At 34.4% G+C, this 18,342-nt stretch overlaps 1 protein-coding gene across 8 annotated transcripts in view; it reads right to left on the reverse strand.

Moving 5' to 3' along the window:
• Window positions 1-18,342, reverse strand: part of MARK3 (microtubule affinity regulating kinase 3) — a 120,265-nt gene that overhangs the window by 99,984 nt on the left and 1,939 nt on the right. The window lies entirely within an intron of this gene.

The following is an 18,342-nucleotide window of genomic DNA, read 5'->3' on the forward strand; positions in this document are numbered from 1 at the left end:
GTCAGGAGGACCTGAGATCAAATCTGATCTCAGACACACTAATACTTCCTAGCTATGTGACCCTAGGCAAGTCATTTACCCCAATTGCCTGGGGGGTAGAGGAGAGGAAGGGGTCTGTTCAAGTGCACATCTTCCTATGATGTCCCAAAGAGAAGTAATTCTGCATCCCTGTATTTTTGGGTCTCTGTTCAACCTGTGCTATTCACTTGATTTAATGGTTGGTCTCCCTACTTAGAGACTCAGCCCAATCCATGCCTCATTCCAATCCATCCTCCATTTTGTTATGAATTTCATCTGATCTCCTTAATTCAATACATTCCAGTGGCTCTCTATCACTTTCAATTTTAAGCTTAAAACTGCACTTCGATTTTTGGGATACTTTATATAAAAGCCTCAAATATTAAAAGTTGTGCAGAACTTGGTCTCTTTTGACTTTTCTAGTCTTTTTACATTTTATTCACATACTTAAAGATTCAGTGATACTGGCCTCTTTGCTATTCTTCACATAAGATATTCTATATTCCAGACTCAGGTAATTTTCACTGGCTGTCTATTCCCTGTTTTTGGAATTCTGTCCTTCTGCATATATGTTTCCTGGATTCAAGTCACAACAAAATCCCATCTTCTATAAGAAGCCTTCTTAATATATTTATTAAAACTAGAACCCTCTATTGTCTCCAATGTTTGTCCATCATTATTTATGTTCTCCATGGGAATACAGGTTACTGGAGAGCAAGGGATATTTTTTGGCCTTTCTTCATATCTCCATTTATTTTGTAAATTCAATCTTTCATATATCATGTTTTCTTAAGAGTGGGGCACAAATAACTATATGTTTATTGTTTACTCTTCAATTTTAGAGAACATTGGCAATTTGTTTTAATATTCAAGGACACCTAAAGTTTGAATTTGCAGCTTAATTTTTCTTAGAAAAATAAACAGGCACCAACCTCAATTATTCTTGATTAAAAACAAAACAAAACAAAACACCATACAGCCCAGTTCTATCATGGGGTTCAATATAACTATCTTGGCATGCAGTTGAGTATAAATTCAAGCTAATAATGGTCTTAGCAGTGATCCCTTCCAATCCCCAGACTTGATGCCATAATAGAGGGAAATAAGCAATGAGTGGTCTGATAAATATTTAACAATCCAATCAGCTCCCAGAAAAAAATATGCGTATGGTGTCTTCGACTTTTAAGTCTATAGAAAACCAACAAAACATATCAAGCCCTGATCTGTATTGTTTTTTCAAGGTGTAAAACATTCACATTGAAAACTTAACAATCAGTTCTTTGCACATCTGGGAGTAAACTTTAGCAAGAAGGATCTGTCATATCAACTGCCAATGACAGGGACAGACAAAGCAGTGCTGGGCAATACTGCCCTCTCTCAGAATCATCATAAAATGGCTAAGAATTGAGAGGTCAGTCATTTGCCATTATATCTCCTGAACTCTCTTCTTTATACTTGAGATGACTTATCTCATACCCTTCCATGAATTCAATCATCAGATTCTCACAACTATGTACTAAGTTCTAACTACTCTTATTCTCCAGATACCCCTCTACCAACAGATTAGACAACTTGAATTAGAGTTCTATAGACATACTAAACTCAACATATCCAAAACTGAACACATTTTCTTTTCCTTCCAAACTCTCTTCTCTTGCCTATTACTATCCAAGATACCACATTTTCTCAGTGTCATTTACAACTCCTCATTCTCTTAATCTCCCTTTTCCAATCTATTGTCAGAGTCTGCCCATTTTTGCTATATTTCTTCCATACATTCCCTTCTCTCCTCTAACACTGCTTCTCATTATTGTACTGCTGTGGTAGCCTGCTGGTTGGTCTCTGTGCCTCAACTCTTTCCCTATTCCAGGCCACCTTCCACTCAGCTGTCAAAGTGGTCTTCCTAAAACACAGGTATGACCACATCATATCTCTACTCAATAAACTCCAGTCAATATCATCTTCAGGATCAGATATAAAATTCTCTCACATTCAAAGACTTCATAACCTGTCTCCCTTTTAGCTTTCTAGTTTTCTTAACTTACACCTCCCCACACCAAAATATATTCTGCTATCCAGTAAATCTTGACTCTTAGCTATTACTGGCTGTTTTTCATGCAGGGAATACTCTTCCTCCTCACTTCCTCATGGCTTCCTTGGCTTCAAGTCCCAGTTAAAATCCTACCTTCTGAAAGATAGATGTCTGATCCCCCACTTTCCCATCCAATGTTATTGCATTCCTTTTGATGATTATTTCATATTTATCCTATATAGAGCTTGTTTGCACCTAATTGTTTTAATGCTGTCTTCCTCATTGTGAACTCTTTGAGAGCAGATTGTCTATCCCACACTTAGCATGGTACCTAGCACAAAGTTGGCACCTTCTAAAATGCTTATTTACTGACATAATTTTTAAATTCTTGCTTCATTTTTTTCTAGGAATTGCAGTAGAGCTTTGTGGCAAAACTGTTACTTTCTTTCTGACTTCGTTGGTATATGATGTGGAATTATTTTCTTTTTTTGGCATTTGTGTCATGAGGGTTCCTGGCTCCATAATACTTCCCCTTGCCCCCAAAAGTTTTTTTTTTTTTTCTCTTTATTAATTTTTCCAGTTGTAGTTCCTGAAATGGGATTTTGTGTCAGGGACAGATTCCACACTTCTAGAAACAATAGCTGGGTCTTTTTTGGTCCTGTACTGTATTATTTAGGATGTGATTAATGAACACTATTCTTCAAGAACTTCAGGAACAGCAATAATATACTACATTGAGTCAGTCTATGCAAACTTCTGGGTAGAACAGTAGATAAAGTCTCAGGCCTGAGTCAGGGAGACATGGTTCAAAAGTAGCATCAGACATTTACCAACTAAGTCACTTTACCTCTTTGCCTCAGATTCCTCAACTCTAAAATGGGGAGGATAATAGCACCTATCTTTTAAGATTGCTGTGAGAATCAAATGAGATAACATTTGTAAAGCATTTAGGATAGTGCTTGACACACTGAAGGAGTTATAATACCAATCTGATCCAATGTAAACCTTATACATATCTTCTGGTATGAGTATATAAGGTCTCAAGCTCAGGTTCAGGGTCAAAGTGATATAGCTCAGCTACATATTCCAGGTATCCATGGCCAGACCTTGAATTTGGGTTCCTATGTCCTTGTCACACTTTCAGGCACTAGGCTTCATGGCTTGCCCCTAATCCCTAAATTGGAAGGCTTCCACGAAGTGCACTTAAAGGCTAGACTTTTCTGTCTGACCCCTTCCCTATAACAGCAGCTGCCTTTTGACCATCTCTATGCAAATCTAGGGTAGCAAGATGAAAAGATTATAGGTTCTCCTTGGAAACATTTATATAGTACTTTAAGGTTTACAAAGCACTTTACAGGTATAATCTTTCAAAATCACTGATTATGACTCAGTCTCAATCACCAATTCCTTCAATAACTTATGCATTACTTCCTAGGTGGTTCTAACTCATCAAAAACAATTCATTACTCATACAGATATCAATGCTCTATTTGCCATTTTGCACTATCTTTTCCTGAATCAAAGTAATCTTCTCATAATTCTTAAGTATTTTACTTTATATTTTTATTTTGGGAAGCATTGAGGTTAAGTGACTTTCCCAGGGTCGCACAGCTAAGAAGTATATTAAGTGTCTGAGGCCAGATTTGAACTCGGGTCCTCATGACTTCAGGGCTGGTGCTCCATCTACTACTGTCCTACAGGGTTATCTAAGGCACTCTTAGGTTAAGTACACCGCTCAGGATAACCCTCACAGGTAGTGCTTGAGATCAGTTCTTTAGGCCCAAAGGCTAGCTCTCTATTTAGCAAGTCAACATTTGTCTTCATAAAATAGATAACCAAAGTCAATGAATTTAATTCAAAATGGTGAAAATATTTAAACCTCTTTACAAATAGATACTATTAAACTAACATTAATATATACTATAACTTTAAGAGATCTATCTGATATGTAGCCCAACTAAAAAAAAAAAAAAAAAAAAAAAAAAAGAATCCTTTTTAAAATGGAAGAGGCTTGAGATTTTTTCATATATAAGACTAAGCACAGGATTTGAGGAAAAGTTAAAGACGAGACATTCATTCAAGAAATATTAATACTAAAAATGTATTACATGAAACTGTACATACCCTTTGATCCAGCACTGCCACTACTGGTTCTATATTTCAAAGAAGTGATAAAAAAGGGGAAAGGACCCATATGTGCAAAAATGTAGCAGCTTTTTTGTGGTGACAAAGAATTGGAAAATGAGCCCCTCAACTGGGGTATGGCTGAATAAGTTATATGAAAATAATGGCATAGTATTGTTCTATAAAAAATGACAAATAATTGATTTTAGAAAAGCCTGGAAAGATTTACACAAACTAATGCTAAGTGAAACAAGCAGAACCAGAAAAATATTGCAACAACAAGATTATGCAATGATCAACTATGATAGACTTGGTTCTTCTCAGTGGTTTAGCAAACCAAGGCAATCCCAATAAACTTTAGCTGGAAAACACTATCTGCATCCAGAAAGACAACTGTAGAGATTGAATGTAAAAAAATCAACATATGCTATATTCACTTTTTCCCCCTTATTTTTCTTCCCATAGCATTTGCCTTTTGTTCTGATTTTTCTCTCCCATGATTCACATGGAAATATGGAAAAATGAATGTACATGTATAACAAAAAAAAGCTGCCTTTAAAAAAAATTTAACTGTGGAAAATAAAAATTAAATACAATTTTCTTATATGCATTGGTCTACGAAAGCTACAAAGATTTTCAGACATAATTCTGTCCAAAATTCCAAGGAGTTTATAATTCTACAAAAGAATGTAAGACAATGGCATAAATTCTTAACAATAATAATGAAACATTGAGAGGGGAAAAAATACTATTCTATTGAAAGACGAAAGTTTGGGCTTCAACTTTAGAATATTGATAAGCTAGAAAACATTCAAAGGATCTTCACCAAGAAGACAGTTCAGGGGGCAGCTACACGGCACAGTGGAGAAAGCAGTAGTCCTGAAGTCAGGAGGACATTTAAAATTTCTTAGCTGTATGACTCTGGGCAAGTCACTTAACCCCAATTGCCTCAACAAAAAAGAAAAGGGAAAAAAAAGATGGATCAGAATGCCCTTCAGTTCTTGTCATATCAGCAACAACTAAAGGAAGCAGGAATATTAACTTGGAGAAGATGGAGGCATAAGACTTGTTATTTGTCAACATTTACTTATTAAGCATACAACTAAGTACTGATCCCAGCAAGGAAAACCAGCAGTGATGGCTGGAAGCTGAAGCAAAGCAAAATTAGACTTGGTGCCAAGAAAAATTTCTTAATTCAGTAGTTTTGTTATCTCGTTAGTCACATTCAATTTATTCTGACCCATCTTTTTGAGTGTATATGGGGGTGGGGGGATTCTTTGCAAAACATAATGAAATCATTCATTTTCCACTTCCTTCTCGGGCTCATTTTACAGATGAAGAAACTAAGACAAACTACACACCTCTCAGATTGGCTAAGATGACAGGAAAAGATAATGATGAATGTTGGAGGGGATGGTGGGAAAACTGGGACACTAATACATTATTGGTGTAATTGTGAATGGATCCAGCCATTCTGGAGAGCAATTTGGAACTATGCTCAAAAAGTTATTAAACTGTCCATATCCTTTGATCTACCAGTGTTTCTACTTGGCTTATATCCCAAAAAGATCTTAAAGAAGGGAAAGGGATCCACATGTGCAAAAATGTTTGTGGCAGCCATTTTTGTAGTAGCAAGAAACTGGAAAATGAGTGGATGCCCATCAGTTGGAGAATGGCTGAATAAGTTATGATATATGAATGTTACTGAATATTACTGTTCAATAAGAAATGATGAGCAGGATGACTTGAGAGGCCTGGAGAGACTTACATGAACTGATGCTAAGTGAAATGAACAGAATCAGGAGATCATTATACATGGCAATAATAAGATTATACAATGATCAATTCTGATAGATGTGACTCTTTCCAACAATGAGATGATTTGAGGCCAGGTCCAATGAGAGAGCCATTTAAGAGAGAACTGTGGGAACTGAGTGTGGATCACAAAATGCATTTTCATTCTTTTTGTTATTGTTTGCTTATATTTTGTTTTCTTTCTCATTTTTTCCTTTTTGATCTGATTTTTCTTGTGCAGCAAGATTATTGTATAAATATGTATACCTATATTGGATTTAACATATATTTAATATCTTCAACATATATTGGATTACTTGCCATCTAGGGGAGGGTATGGGGGCGAAGGAGGGCAAATTTGGAACATAAGATTTTTGTAAGGGTCAATGTTACAAAATTATCCATGCATTATGTTTTGAAAATAAAACCAAGGCAAACAGGATTAAGTGATTGCCCAGGATCACACAGCTAGTAAGTATCTGAGGGTTTATTTGAACCCAAGTCTTCCTAACTCTAGGTCTAAAACTCCAGCCAATGAAGTACCTGATTACAGGAGATATGGACTATTTATAAATAGTTGAGTTTAGTTTGAGTGGTTAATCAGGAATTTGAAGGATAATTGGGGTTAAGCTGCAACCAAATCATGAAGTCTTGAATGACTTCTAGAAGAAATCTAGAAGGTAGTATAGTAGATAGAATGGCAGGGCCAGAGTCAGGAAGACTCATCTTCCCGAATTCAAACCCAGCTTCAGCTTACTGTGTGACCCTAGACAAGTCACTTAATTCTCTTTGCTTCAGTTTCTTCATTGGTAAAATAAGCTGGAAATGGAAATGGTAAACAACTGCAGTATCTGCCAAGAAAACTCTCAAAAAGGAGTCACAAAGAGTTAGACATGACTAAAACAAATGAACAACAACTTACTAACTCCATCTAGGCCAGGTACTCTATTTACCAGGCAATTTAAACCGCCCCTTTTAAACAATTAGTGCTATACATAAATAGAATGGGCTGCTTTAGGAAGTAATTCCCCATCATTTTAAGTCTTCCCAGGGAAAGGTAACCACAAATGTTGGAGGGGATATGGGAAAACTGGGACACTAATGCATTGCTGGTGGAGTTGTGAACTGATCCAACCGTTCTGGAACTATACTCAAAGGGCTATAAAACTCTGCATACCCTTTGATCCATTAGCGCCACCTACTAGGTCTGTATCCCAAAGAAATCATAAAAGAGGGAAAAGGATCCTTTCCTTATGTGCAAAAAATATTTGTAGCAGCTTTTATCTGTGGTGGCAAAGAACTGGAAAATCAATTGAGGAATGGCTGAATAAGTTATGGTATCTGAAAATAATGGAATATTGTTTTATAAAAAAATGAACAAGCTGATTTTAGAAAGGCCTGGAAAGATTTACATGAACTAATGCTGAGTAAAACAAGCAAACCCAGCAAAAACACTGTACACAGAAACAGCAAGCTTATGTGATTATCAATTATAATAAATTTGCTTCTTCTCAGTGGTTCTCAGGCAATCCCAATAAAGTTTGGCTGGAAAATGCCATCTGTGTCCAGAGAGAACTATGGGAATTGACTGTAAATCAACACATGCTAGTTCACTATTTTTTCTTTGCCATAGTTTTTTCCTTTTATTCTGATTTTTCTCCCCCAACATGAATATGTAAAATATGCAAATATGTAAAAATAAATGTAAATATATAACCCCTCTAAATTATGTTGTTTTACAAGTATCTGGGGAAAATAAAAAATATATTTAAGCATATATATATATGTGTGTATATATAAATATATATCTATATATATAGATATAGATATGTATACATACATAGATACACACAGATAAACAAAAAAAAAAAAAAAAAAAAGAAGTCTTCCAACAAAGGTTCTGAGTGACCTTTTTATTAGGTATGTTGCAGTGGAGAGTAGAAAGGGGAGGGGAGATGGCAGTCTTGGATATGGGTTAGACTAGATGGTCACTGAGGTACCTTTCCTTTCACCTTTAAACTACTATTACTTTGGGGAAGGTAAGGTAGCCAGGAAAATATCAAAAAAAAGTTTAAGCTACATCTTAAAAGGATGAGTAGGAAGAACATACAATGGTAAAGGCAAAAAGTATTAAAAGAATATTACAAAAGAAATACTTTGAATTAATATCATAAGGAAAGAAGGGGGTAGGGAAAAGAACAAGCATTTATTAAGTGTCTATTCTGTGCCAGGCACTGCACTAAGGGCTTTACAAATATTCTTTCATTTAATTCTCATAATTCTACAAGGTAGATATTATTATCCTAACTTTACAGACAAGGTAACTGAGGCAAATTAAATGACTCACCCAGTGTCACACAGCTTGTATGTTTCTGAGACTGAGTTTGAACTAAGGACTTCATGACTACAGACCCAGGACTTTAGGGACTGCACCACTTGGCTATAGGAAAGTTTGAGATGTTCCCAAAACAAATAGTCCAGTTTGATTTGGTTTTTATTATTATTATTATTATTATTTTTTATTTATTTTTTTTATTTTTTATTTTTTAGTCCAGTTTGATTTGAATGTCAAGAGAAATAATCAGGGTTAAGCTACAACCAAACTCTTGAATGACAAAGTTAGGACTTTATTTCATATATTTGTAGAAAGCTATTACTGAGTTTTGTTTTGTTTCTGAGGAAAGGAATGACCTGGATCAAAGATATCACATTAGAATGATTCTTAAGAGTCCTGATCAACACTTCTATTCTTTAAATTAGGGTAGCCAGCAAGTTAGAAATTCAGAAATGTACAATAAACTGGGGAAATTTTCATATTCAGCCTCAGGATCCCAAAAGTACTAAAGATCTTTTACTTCCAGAGAGTCAAGAGATCAGGAGTCAGCTGTCTGTTCAATATTTGGGATACCTTCTAAAAATTTTAACCCATCACCTTGGAATGGTGTTGGTACTGAGTGTAAAATCTGTCCTAAAGACTCAATTATTACCAGTTATTTACTGATAAAGATACCTGAGTTCCTGACACCTCTACCTGCTGCATCTACCAATTATGAAGTTCTCCAGTATTTACAATAATAAACCACAGAAAGTGACACCACAGCTACTTCACCAACACAGAGCTTAATTATCACAAAATCCAGTGAAGCTGATTGCCCAGTTCCTTTCCGGATCTGATAATTTTTATTCCTCTTGACCTTGTAATTTAAGACTGCTAAAATTCTCTTTCTCTCTACTAGTCAACGTTCATGCTCAATCTCCAAGTCTTCCATGCATATCCTGCAAATTTCGGGATATACAAAGTCAAACCAATTTTTTTCAATTCACAAAATCTTTCAATACACACCCACTTATTCCAGCAAAACAAGTATCCACATTAGCTATGTCTAAATATGTCTATTTTTTTAGATTTCAAATTCATCATCTCTCTAAGAAAATAATTTCAATCCTATGCTTACAATCTATATATTCTTTGCATTGCACCTATGTTTGATCTCACACTATTTCCAAATTCCACTACTTCAAAGAAATCTGGATCTCTTCAGAGTATTATCCCTATCGTAAGCCAGAATATACTGGGCAGAAAAGATGAAGTACATTCATTTCCTTTCTTCGATGCTATTTCCAAATTCTTTCTCTGCCATTATCATTAAATATCTCCTCTTTTGAAATTTATTCCAATCAATTATTCTAATCAATCTCTATCATCAATCTGGATACTGCTAGTGAAAATATACACTACTCCCTTTCTTAAGTTTAGTACCTGATTCACAGTCTTTACAACAAGATTGCTCATGGATTTCACTGCTACTCCTATGATCTTGGATTATGAAATTCCTTAAAAAAACAAACAAACAAAAAAACCAATCTCCAAACCTTTCATCTGTTTCTATGTTTCACTTCTGCTCAGTCTTTTTGTCCTCATAATGGTCTCTATATCCTCCCTCTGATCTCAAACACATAAAACTTGAATATATAAGCTTTTTGAAAAAAAGATTTTTTAAAAATTTTATCTTTGTATACATATGACAGCTACTTAATAAGTGCTTTTTGGATGATTATTATTATTATTCTTCCAGTTCACCACTCAAGTTGAGGCTTCACTTTCTTTTCTTTCAAGAATTAACTACTTCTCCCATCTTCTCATCCCCCATCACTTCCCTCCTCTAATTGCTATGTTGCTGGAGGAAGTCACAGAATTGTGTCAACTAGGCTTATTACAAATTTTTGTTAGTCAATTTTTTAAAAAAAGTTTACTTTTAAAATTTTTTCAATTAATTTTCTAGCAATTTGTTCCTCTACCTCAACTAAGCAAATTATTTAAAAATCTGCAGTGCAGGATAGATTCAATGAAAAACAACAGAACCACAGACAGCAGTTAAAACTTTAACTCAAAAGGGCAGGAAGAAAACAGATGCAACCATCTCAACATGAAGAATATATGCCACCTGGCAAGGCAAGGCAAGGCAAGGCAAGGCAAGGCAAGGCAAGGCAAGGCAAGGCAAGGCAAGGCAAGGTAAGGCAAGGCAAGGCAAGGCAAGGCAAGGCAAGGCAAGGCAAGGCAAGGCAAGGCAAGGCAAGGCAAGGCAAGGCAAGGCAAGGCAAGGCAAGGCAAGGCAAGGCAAGGCAAGGCAATGGTATCTACAATCTGGTAAGTCCAGAGATGCTTATTTTCAATAGTTGCAAACAAAGAAACAATATAGCAATAATAAGAGATTGCCCTATCAATCGGGAAAGATAATAGTATAAACAAAACCAACGAAATAAGAGTACTTTCCAAACTGCCCAATAAAGAGGGAAAGAAAGGGACACAAAAATAGGGACACAAGGAATTTTAACTTTTAACAGTGCCATCCAGCAAGAGGCTGGGAGAGAAGAAATGCCCAATCTTCACATGTCTCCGTGGGGGGAGTCTGGAGATGTAAACCAGTTTTCAATTCATAAAATCCCTCAATATCACCTACATGATTCAGCAAAACAAATATCCACATTAGCCATGTTTAAATATGTGTAATTCTGGATTTTAAGTTCATCATCTTTAAGAAAACAAGTTGCACACTTAATCCTTATTGCTTTTAGTCTCATGGTTTATAATTGTATTAGTCAAAGTTCTAAAGTCTTAAAAATTGTTTTTTCTTTATAATTATGTAAATTGTTCTTAATTCTGCTTGGTTTGCTCTGAGATCTTTCCTGTTTCTTTTGAAATTGTCCATTTCTTATGGACATCATATTTCATTGTTTTCATATACCACAGTTAGATAAATCATTCTCCAATAGCCTCTTAATTTCCAATTTTTGGCTACCACATAAAGCTATAAATATTTTTCACATACTGATTCTCCTCATTTCTTTTGGGGATACATCTAATAGTGGTATTGCTGGAGAGTCAAAAGGTATGCTCTGTTTGTTAACTTTCTAAGCATGGGATCAAACTGCTTTCCAGAATATAGGGACCAATTCAGAGCTTCATAAAAGAATGCATTTCTCCACCTGTTTTCCCTACAATTTCTCTAAAACTGTCAATTTTCTAATTTGTCATTTCTGCTAGTCTGAGAGGTATAAAGAACTTTAAAGTTTCTTTGTCTTTTTCTAATAATGTTTTAAGGTATTTCCCCTCATGATTGTTGATAGCTTAGATTTTTTCCTTAGAAAACTACCTATTAACATCCTCTGATCATTAATCTATTGGACAATGGTTCTTTGTCTTATAACTTTGAATCAGGACCTTATTTATCTTGGATATGAGACCTGTTTTTGTTCCTTAGTTACCTGTTTTCTTCTAATTTTTACCTAACATTTATGGGGGAAAAAATTAATTTATCTTGTATGATTCTATTACTTCGTTAGTCAAAAACTCTTTCCCGGATCTGAAATGTAACTTCTTTACTCCTCTAATCTGTTTATGATGTGACTTTTTACTCTAAGCCACACACCCATTTGGAGCTAATCCTGGTACATGGCCAGAATTATAGAGTCTACAATTAATTGCTACTAGACTGCTATCTTTCCCATTAGTTTCTATCAAATAGTGAATCTTTATCCTGCATCTGAGGTCTAATACTTAATAACAACTTAACTACTATAACATGTCTGAGAGTTAGTCACCTAAGACTAATTTATCTAAATCATCTACATATATTAAAGGGTTTCCACACTAAAGAAATCACAGATTTTTGATATATTTAATTATATGGATAATCTCTTTTTAATGCCATATGTAAAATCCAACAATCTCTTTAATACCATCCAGTACAAAGTGGAGAAAGATTGTCTACCACTGCCAAGAGAAGAGAGCTGAGAGGGAAGGGAAACAGGTATTTGAGGAAGAAGGGGGAAGAGTAGGGTGCTATTAATTGCATCTTATTCTGAAGGCTGCCTGAGATTTAAAGTATTGTCTAAAAGTTTTAGGTAGAGACATAAGGTTAGAGTGGCTGATCTCTGGAAAATGTTTCCAGCTCTATAATTTTAAAACCACTAATCTACAGTTTTAATTTAATAGGAATAGCAAAAGGCAGAAAACAGGACTGGGGACTCTGTACTTCATAATTAATGGTTCATAATTACAAATTTAACAATTAAAAATCCTCATCAATAAGGAATTTCACTTAGAATCATTTGTGACAAGCCTTCAGTACACCTCAGTTGAAGTATGGTATTCCAAAAGCCAAAACTGAAAGCTTGGTTCTTATAAGTAGCTTTAAAATAAGAAAAACCCTCTATTCTACCAATACTTAAGTCTACTCTATACTCAGGTTAACATTTTAACACAAAGCAGAAAAAGCAACAGTGATTTGAAATGAGAAGACCAGTGAGTAAATAAGCACACCCTTCATAACCTTGCTGGGCATCAGTACACTACTCTATAAAATGAGGAAGCTATGTGTGATGATCTCTAAAGTCTCTTAAAGTTTTTATTGTCTATAATCTCATAACCCTATGAATCAATTACTATTACTAAGGAAAAAACCAAGCACATATCCTTCATGAAAACTACTCCAAATACTGCTGGACATTCAAAGCTTAATTCAATAAAAATGTAGAATACTTACTCTCCCTACAAAGGAGCTTTATTCTCTTATTCACTTGATAATATTCAAATTGCTAAAATTCGAATAAAACAAGGAAATTTCTGCTTTGCTCTTCTCCCAGTTCTGTTAACAAGGATAAAGCTTTCCTGGCTATTACCTAAAATCAGTGATTCTGTTCCAGAAACAAGGTGTTGCTGGTGATGAAACTGTAGGATCATAGTTCCGAGTGGACAGGATTTCAGAGATAATCTTGTCTAACTTCCTCATTACAAAGGAAGAAAAAAAGAGGACTAGAAATGGGAAGTGACTTGCCCAAAGTTATGCGGATAGTAATAGGAAAGCAAAGATTCAAATCTTTGTCTTCAAGACTTCAAATCTTTCCCACACATATCAAATATATCTGGTATTCTGATTTAGTACTCTGATTCAAAGGCAATTCCAGAAAGATATGCTTGGAAGGAGGTATTTCAAAAAAAAAAAAGAAGGGTTTCAAATTTTGGTGTTGCACAATCCTCTGTATCTTGTAGTTTAGAACTTCAAAACCTGGGTTTACTGTCGAGTTCTTCCAGAAAGTATGAAGTAAATAGAGTTTCAAATATGCTGTCTCTGGAAACTTATTCTTACTAGGTGCTGGCAGAGTAATTAGGATTTCCCAAGGAAACTAGTTTAAGATCACAGTAAATCTAAAAAGGGAAGTTTTTATTAAAATATATTAAACCATGTTACATTGTATTTTAATTGTAAATCAAAATGTACTAAAATCGAATTAATGTGTAAGCTCTTTATAACCCAGCCTCTTCCTTAGCTTTCCAGTGTTCTTACATCTATATTCTGCGCATACTCTTCAATTTAGTGACATGGGCTTGCTAGGATACCTTACATAAGACAATTTACTTTCTGACTCGGTATGTTCACTGGTCCACCTTCAATATATGGAATGTCTACCTCCTGGTATCCAACTCTCAGATAAAACCCCTCACAAAGTCTTTCCGAATCTCCCTTAGTTCTAAATCTCTCACCTGTGTTGATTATTTCCTAATATTTATCCTGTATATATAGCTTGTTTATACATAGTTATTTGTATATTGAAACTGTGAGTTATTGGAGAGCATTTACCTCTTCTGCATCTCCACTAGTTAGCACAGTGCGCGCACATATTTGCTGACCAAATATTTATTGAATATTTATCATTCTCAGTACTCTCCATTCAGAATATTCCTAATGAGTAAGAATGCTATTTACCTTCTGAATAAGAAGTAATAGACTCAAGATGCAGAATGAGAAATATTATTTTTTGGCTATAGTCAATGTGGGAATTTGATTTTATTTTATTATGAATATTTCTTATAGGAGTTTTGTTTTGCTCTTGCATTAACAATACTTTATCTTCATGACCTCCTAAACTTAGAGAATAGATATATATGAGTTTGAACAAGCAATGATTTGGCATATGACTTAGACAAGTACCTAAATTTCAGTTTATTCATTTGTTAAATGAGATTGGACTAATTGATCCTTAAAGTTTTTTTTTCCCTAAAATCTAAAATTCTAAATTTTTTATAATTTTACACATCCATCAGTTTAGTAATGGAGAATCAAATTACAATAAGGGGCCAAAAAAGAGGTCATAATGAAATTGTACAGTACTGCATTTTCAATTTAAGATAGAAAATATTCCACAATTTAAAATTAATGGCAAATTATCTACTTTGTAGTGTAATGGATAGTATGTTATAGCCAGGAGACCTGGTTTGAAATCCCACTTCTAATGCTTCCTAGCTGTGTAAGCAAGAGCATATCATACCTCAGTTTTCTCATATGTAAAATTTGAGTTCTAAAGTTCAGATAAGAATGACCATAAAATAATTCTGGAATCAATTCTTTTTTAACAGTATCATCTAAAATTACCAAAAACTTGTGACTTAAAACTACATCTACTAGGATAAGCAAAACTTAAAATCTTTTTACAAGATGCAGGGAAGACAAATTGCTCATGCCAAATACAAGTCTGAGTTGTAGCTTTGAGACATAAACTTCAGGGAATAAGGAATCTTAAATCTTTTTTGAACAAGCCAAGCCAAGAGTTACTATAAACAAGTTCAGGTGAACAATGCTGAAATACACAGCAATTCTCACTGAGTAAGAAATATAAGGAATATACTATATAAAGAATTTGGATAATATATGCTCCAGGCTTAAAATATGTAATTTAAAATAAAAGAAATGGTTGCTTTTTAAAACTCAAAAAATTTACAAATTCCTTAAGTTACTCTCTTGAAACTACAACCTGATAAAATTAAGAGGCATAATTCAGCATGTCCAAAACTGAATCATTTCTCTGCTCCTACAATCTGTTCTCCTTTTTTCTTTTTGATGGTAACTGTCACCTTCTTTAATATTACCCAATTAAAAAACCTCAGTCACCTTTGACTCCAGTGAACTTCTAATTAAGTGGCAACTTTAAAATCTCTCTTGTATTGTCCCCTCTTTTCTACTTCTAGTGCAATCAACCCTGTTCATGGGTCAGTCAGGGAACCTATATTTTAAACCCAACTATACTATTTACCTACCTTTGTGACTCTGATGGCATTTAACCTCTCTGGGGCTCAGTTTTCTTAAATAAGAGCACAGGACTTCTTAAACAAGTTTAAATTTGGTTAAGTTCTTAAACTGTGATCCCAGTTCCTACTCCCAATACCTGTCACTGAGACCCTTTCAAAGAGATCCTCAAGGTCAAAACTGTTTTCATAATACTAAAACATTTTAATTTCTAATATGGTAATTATCCACAAACATTAACAAAAAGCTCTTGAGGTCATTAATAATTTTTAATAGTGTAGAAGGGTCTGAAAGCCAAAAAGTTTGAGAACCACTGGTTTCCGTGAGAGGTATTGGTGTTTTTGTAAGACCTGTGGAGTAAGTATGGTTTTTACATTTTTGAATAAAACTAAGTTCATTTGATCTTAAAATTTAAAACAGATAGCAATCTACCTTAGATGACAGTCTCCCAATTCTTGCCAGTCCTGCCCCTAGATGGTCAGTTAAGTCTCTTCTAATCTTAAATCCTATGACTGGTCCTCTCAATAGGTCTACAGCAATACTATGAGAATATTGGTCTCTATTGCCTCATCCTGCATAAAAGTAGCCAATGATCTTTATAATGTGTTTTCTAAGTAATGGGGAGGAAAAATCTTCAGTGCTCTTATACTGTCCACAGAAAATTTAAAACTTCTTGGCCTCACAGATCTAGATCCAACCTACCCTTTGCACTCATTGCATAAAACTCTGATTCTCTAGACTTCTCAGCCTTTTCATACACCATCTTTGAAATACTTTCTCCTTTCAAGGTCCAATTCAAGTGGTAGCTATGTCTTCCTTGTAACCTTTCTTGATCTTTCCAATTATGGATTTTACCTTCCTGGAATTTACCATACTACTCTAAACCTTTCCTATACCTATAATATCATATAACTAGTTATTTGGGTTCTTATTTTATAAAAGCTCTTTGAGAGCAGAGATGGTTTTCTTTCACCTGAGGATTTATTACAAATATACAAGACAGTACTTAATAAAAATAAAGGGGGCAAAAAGTTAAACCTAGAAATTACTGCTTGTAGCCTAAACCGCTTAAGTTAAAAATACAAATTTTTTTTCCTTCATCCAGATTTACAACTATAATATATATCCAAGTATGAAACAATTTTTTTTTTTTTTTTTTTTTTTTTGCCTCAGGCTACAATAGGGATCTGCTACATGGCTGTTTTTAGCTTCAATTTAGAAGTGTGAAATTGTGTCTGTGACCTTACTCCAGATAGTCTAATCTGACCAGCCTTTTGCTTGCTCCACACTACTGGGCATTTCAAGAAAAAAAAAAAAAAATCAAGTCAGAATTCAATAAGTTCTTCAAAAGGAAACTATTTAATCATTAATTATTTGATTGTTCTATCGCTCAGTATCCTTTTTAGTGCATTTAAGTAAAATATACCATTTATAATTATTGTACCAACTTCAACCTATTGTTATTAACCAAATACTCAATATTATTATATGCTAGAGATAATGTCCCAAATTTTTCAAGAAATTAAATCACCAGACAGCTAACCAACAAATAGTGTGGAGATTAAATTCAGGCATTTGTGTTGTAGTTAAGTGTGAAAACACTTAAAGGAAACTTCTCAAGATAGTCTAAAATCAATCAGCTTTCCCTATCATTGGTTTCAGCCCAAGTACAGGCCCTTCATCTACCTTTTCATCTGCACTACAACCTTCCCAATTCATCTTCCTGCCTAAAGTCATTTCCCCACCTTTAATATTCTTTATACAGGTGCCCAAGTAATACTATTAAAATATAGGTCTGATCAAGTTACTACCCTTCACAAAAATTCCTAATGGCTCTTTAGTACCCCAAGATTAAAACAGAAATTCATTTGTTCTGGCTCCTAAACCCCTTCATGATCTGGCGTGAACATATTGTAAGATTGATTACATCTTCATTAACTCTCCTGTTCAACCAAACTGTTCCATTAGCGACTCCTACCATCTTCTGCCTTTATATCTTGGCAGACAGTTCCCTATGCCTGCAAGTTATTCCCTGTTTATCTCTATCTTTTAGATTTCCTAGCTTCCTTCTGGCTCCATTCAAATTCCATCTACCAATATGAAGCTTTTTATAGATAAGCAGCAGCCCATTCCATCAATTCATCAAATTAACCTTCCATTTACTATGTATTTATTATGTATTAATTTGCTTGAGTACAAAGTTTCCCCTATAAGTATGTTCCTTGAGGGCAGGGCCATTTTCATTTATGTCTGTGTAGCCCCAGAACCTGGCAGAGTATCTGGATGTAATAATGTAATAAATGCTCTTAATTCTAGCTGTCAATAAACCTTTTAATTTAAGCATAGCATTTACTTTCCATCAATTACTAGATATTTTATATTAGAGAATTTCAGCTATCAATTCAATCATGAAAAACAAGCTGAGTTCAAACAATTCATCTGGATATGAGTTATCTCAATTTTGAGAGGTGCCATTTTAAAACAAGGATTTTTAACTTTTTTTTAAATCTCAGAAATGCCTATGGCAATCTGAAACTTATGGATCTTCTATGAATACTTTTTAAAAACATATACTAAAATACATAGGACTACTAAGGAAGCCAACAATATTTAAATATAGTTATCAAAAATTTTTTTACAAGTTCCCATGACACTAAGTTAAGGGATTCTGCTTTTAAAAGCACTTCCAAGAGCAATAACTGATTTAACAAAAATCAAAAAAAAATTTTTTTTTGGTTTTTCTTTCCCTTCTCAAAACAAATGTTACAAAAAGTATTCTTTACTAAGGGT

This window comes from Sarcophilus harrisii, chromosome 2 (assembly GCF_902635505.1).
Source record: "Sarcophilus harrisii chromosome 2, mSarHar1.11, whole genome shotgun sequence".
NCBI lineage: Eukaryota > Metazoa > Chordata > Mammalia > Dasyuromorphia > Dasyuridae > Sarcophilus > Sarcophilus harrisii.